This window comes from Acyrthosiphon pisum, chromosome A1, assembly GCF_005508785.2.
Source record: "Acyrthosiphon pisum isolate AL4f chromosome A1, pea_aphid_22Mar2018_4r6ur, whole genome shotgun sequence".
In the NCBI taxonomy this organism is placed as follows: Eukaryota; Metazoa; Arthropoda; class Insecta; order Hemiptera; family Aphididae; genus Acyrthosiphon; species Acyrthosiphon pisum.
Window position 1 is genome coordinate 21604153 of NC_042494.1, and position 5527 is coordinate 21609679.

General features: G+C 25.5%; 1 non-coding gene across 1 annotated transcript; it reads right to left on the reverse strand.

Annotated features, from left to right (window-relative positions):
* Window positions 1-202: 202 nt before the first annotated feature.
* TRNAH-GUG lies at window positions 203-274 on the reverse strand. Its single transcript has one exon. It is a non-coding gene; the product is annotated as a tRNA-His (tRNA).
* Window positions 275-5527: the final 5253 nt, after the last annotated feature.

Sequence of the window (5527 nt, forward strand, 5' to 3'; positions counted from 1 at the left end):
TTATAATAATTTATAATTTACTATAATATTATACTACTACTACTACCTATAATATTGTATTTTAGGAGATCGTATGCTGAGGTTATCTTTTATAATAAATTGCAATTGTAGATTGCTGTTGACTCATAAACTGACATACCTATTACAATATTATCCAAAAATTATAAAAAAAAGTTACCCCGGAATAGCAAAAAAAATTTTGTGCCGTGACCAGGATTCGAACCTGGGTTATTGCGGCCACAACGCAAGGTCCTAACCACTAGACGATCACGGCTGGTAAAGAATCGATAAAATATAGGCCATATAAAATATTATAATATAACGATTGACGATCAGTATATTATATCAGTACATAAACGTAGTATATTTTTAATGTTGTTAAAATGATTATAACATCATTATAATAGGCTGATAAGGTGAACTATAACGATGAACCGGTAAAAACGTGAAAGACATACACTCGGCATCCGGCCCGCGGAGAAAACATTTTTAACTGATATTCTGATAATAACAAAATAAAATTAATTTGTAGCTAAGGTAGGAAAAAACTTTTTTTATTTTAATAGCTTTCTTAATAATAAAATAAAGCGTCGAACCATTACAATCAATCACAAATACAAATACATGTATACTTATATTTTTATTATACTTTTTTTTAATGTACCTACATGGCTACATCTATACCTATATATTTTATTATTAGGTATCATTTAAATTAAATCAAGTGTACAGTGTACACCATAGTTTAGGTACGTTATCGTATAGTTATATTATAGGTATTCATATACGATAAACGTAAAGGAAACCTGGTTTAATTGTACTATAATTACGTGAAATCATATAAGTACCTATAACTACCTACCTACTACAAAAAAAAAAAAAAAAAACATTATCAGTTTTATTACTAATAATAATATATAAATTATATATAATATTTGTGTTTTCGAATGATTGACTTTTTTACTTTTTTCAATCTTATAAGGTTTGAAGTGAGCTCGGAAAAATGTAACTTAAAAAGTGGTAAACTCATTTTTGTAATTAGGTAGAATGGGATTGAGAGGATTTAAGACTTACCTACCCAAGACACAAACCTCGTCCAAGTCACCTCCAAATAAAATCCTCACGTTCCCGCTCCTCATCAAGTAGGTAAGTATAGGTAGGTATTTAAGGTAATAGCCAATATGTATAGGTACCTACTATAACAAGCATTGAAGTATTGAAGTATAGATCATCGTTTTTAATATGTGCAATTGTATATTTTGGGATTTTTGTTAGTAGATATCTATATTTCGACAACATTTGATGCATAATTCATATTGATGTGAAATTTAATTATATTACCATACTTACCCCTACTGTTTTCAAAATCCAACAAAGGTGTAAAATAATATTTCACGAGTAGAAAATTATAATATCTAAAATTATGACACTTTATAGTGTATTAATGCTCTATTGCTTAATAAGTTATAAGGTAATAATAATAAATAATAATAAAAAATAATAATTTGATTCTCCTAATACAGGTACTTACAGTATGATATAAAAATCGAAAAGACGATGATAGTAATAAATTGTTTTTGTAGGTATATTCCGTAGCAAATTTTGATCAATAATTAATATAATGCAAGTCGTATGACTTGGCAGTGTAATATTTTTTATCACGTACACCTGTATACGTCACGCTGTAATGGATGTGTTAAATTTGAATTCAATATAAAATATAAAATAATTGTATACGAAAAAAAGATTTTGAGCGAAGGCGGTCATTCTATTTATTCTTACTAACTACAAACTACTAAGTATATTATTATATAATATTATTGTGTTAAAGTAATTTATTTTATTATTAGAAGGCATAGCCGCGTAGGTATATAGGCTCACCTATAGTACATTGGAAGGTTAAATTCGTTTTTATCGAAAAGTCACAAAATTGCATTTGGAAATGTCATTGTATGTATAAAATATAATAATATAGATACTTTACAATTTTCTTTAAAACACCCGCAAATTTAATTTTAAATTACAACAAAATAACTAAAATGAATGGTTATTCTTCGTTTAAATATTATGTGATTTCGTCCAAATTTGATATTAAAATATCCGTAAAAAAGAATTGTTTGTATACAATCTTTAAATTTTTCAGTTATAGTATGAACTGTTTATGAGAATCCTTGTTTTACAGTTTCAATCCTTAGTTATAAAAATTGAACATTTTATAACTTTTTAACCACAAAATAGTTGGCAAATTTTCAAAATGTTGATAAATGTTGTCAAAATTTGAACTCTAAATTCTTTAAAAAAATATTCTGTATATGGATCTTTAATATTTCTCAACTGCTATTATAACAACTTATGGGGATCCTTGTATTCGATTTTCAAGTATTTTTACCCAACGAAAATAATTTTATTGACACTTATAGGAAAAAAAAAACTATAAAAATTGAAAATTGAAAAATCAATGAGTAATTCAAAATTAGTCAAAATTTTTGAAAATGTTATGATTTATAGAAAATGATAAAATATACATTTGGTAAAAGTTTTTCATTAGGATTAAGTTGGTAGTTGAAAAAATATCGTTATCAAGCAGACTTTTTCTATGAACGTTTTCTATAACAACAGATGAATTAAAATGCATGATTCATCCGCCATACTCCCACCCCCTTAAATCTACCTAATAACAATAATTATAGTTAATGTTTTGTATTCTGAAAAATATACATAACTTTGAATTAATGCATTACCTATTTTTGTCAAAAATTAATAAATGTCGTAATGTGTAATAACGCAATATTATGACAGTTTGGTCATCAAACTTTATAAATTTTAATGATTAACCGTAGTTAGAAATCCCGAAAAATTATAATTGTTTTTAGAGGTTTGTCCGTAAGACTATGAGTTCATAAATCTTGACCTCAACAAGCGTAGGTACCGACGAAATAATCGAACACTTGATATAATCGAATACATAGAGACCTTCAGACCTACTAATTATGGTGAAAATTATAAACACTCTTAATATTACTATACAGCATACGCCATACGAATAAAATACCACAATGTTGCAGGTTAATATTGTACCGTAGCCCGTACTCCGTAGGTACTGATTGCATTCCAGACAGCATTTTTTAATGATAATATTATAATAGTATTATAATAACGTAATACTAATATTATAATGTTAAAGCAATATTATTAATCAAAAAATTGCTGTCTGGGATGTCGTCCATAAAACGTACATATTTGAAAATAACTATACAATCAATTATAATATATTTTATCGTTCAGCATTCATTGACGTAGTTTCGAGTAATTTTCACATATTTTTTACATATTCATACAATAATACGTAATATTTGGCACATTCCAATATTTCATATAAAAAGGAATTTGTTCTTTTACCGTTCCATAGGTACTTCAATTATAAAATAAATAAGTCCCTTATTTATATATATAGGTAATTTAAGAAGATTTTAATTCCCTAGACTTGGCTACAATTATAGGTAACTGATATAGGTACGAATCGCGTGGAAACGAACAATATATTATAAGTACAAAAATATTATAATATTATATTTTCTTGATTTTAGACAACATGCTATGATGGCTACGTTTAATAAATACGATATGTACAGACGAGCTAATCGTTTTTATTGTCGGTAGGATGGTATTTCAGTATCATAGTTCAACTAATGACTACGAAAAATATAAAATAAATGTATATACTATTTAATGTAACATTAATTATTAGTCTGCAGCAGTTTTTAGATTAGATTAAAATGTGTTACGGCTTAATTAGGTAGATATGTATAAAATATTTTAATACATTTTAATTTTTTATATAGGCGCTATGTTAAAAAACACAATACAGCTTATTATAAATATATAGGCAATATAATATATAGGCACACAAAACACATAAAACATATTATAATATATTAATATAGGCATACAATTTTTTTTTATAGACATGAAGTTAAAATATTAACAAAAATAGATTTTTAAACAAAGAATAACTACGTTTATAGGTGATTTTTGGTGGTTATTCTGATATAATTTCAAAATATTCATGGTAACTTATGGTTTCGTAGTTTCATATATTATTATTATATTTTATTATAGGTATGCATTGAACTTTTTCAAAATAATATTTAGATTCATTTCAATTTATTGGTACATACCCACGATAATTATTATTCTGTGGTAAGTCGGTATGGACTCAAAAGTGTATAACAATAATATATGATGTATATAAATAATAAAATACATAATAAATGTGATGTTTTCAGCAAAAATTAATTGAACCTACTGCATTACTATTTACTAATATTAAAATAAATTACTAACATTATTATAAATGTATAATAATATAAAGCTGGTAATATTATAGTGGTGTAGGTATAATCTATATACTAATATAGGTAGGCTGACAGTCGACTGAAGACCGTATCCGCTCAGAATGGTTTTTTATGCAATACCTATAGGTTAAGCGAGTTTCCCGATGTTTTTTAATATTACAGTGAATTGACCTTATCTATAAAAGCCTTTGGGTGCCTAGATAATAATATATATTTCTTTAAATTTGATAATAGGTCAATTCAACCAGCGGAATGACAATACATCGTTATAATATAATTATTAATTACTAACACTTAACCACCTATATCGGGCTATATATTATTATATTATGATATTAAGTTAACTGGTTTCATAACGATAAATGCCCTAATAAATGGATAAATTAAATTTATTCTGTTATTATATATTTACTAATTATACATTTATACTTAGTCTTAAATAAATTATGTTAGTTCAACCTAGTGTCATTTTTATAGCATGCAAATTATATTAAATACATATCTGAATAAATTTTGTTTTAAAATTTGTCAATTAATTATTACTATGTTAATTACAGTGCATAATATATATGGTTCAAAAAATATGTTATTCTAATATCTTTCAAACTTTTTCTTTGCGTCCGTTTTATTTTGTACATTTTCGTGTGAATCATTATCGGTTAGCTATTTAGTAAGTTAAAATTAATTATTCAAATTTACTTAAATTAGCTGTAATATATTTATAAGGCTTATATAAGGTTCGAATAAAGTTCAAATGTTGACGACATTGCAGGATATTCAAATCAATATAGGTAATACTGATTTATTTTATTTTGTGATTACTTAATACAAATATAAACTGCATAAACACTATGAAACAATACACTATTATTAAATTGTAATTTTCCTTACACAATTCAATTTTTTAAATATTTAGAATACTTTTGCAGATACCTTGGTAAATATACAGGTAATTTGAGAAGATTTTAATGAACTACTTATTAATAGCTAAACGATAACCATGTAGGTAGGTACTAGGTACTACAATATAATATAACAGAACAAAAACCCTTCGTAAATTACGTGTAAAAATGGCTAATTAAAAAAAATATAAGATCTTTAAGCACAATTAAGATGTGATATCATGAATAAGTGCTAAGTATATCGCATTATTTGCATTTAAGTAAACTTAT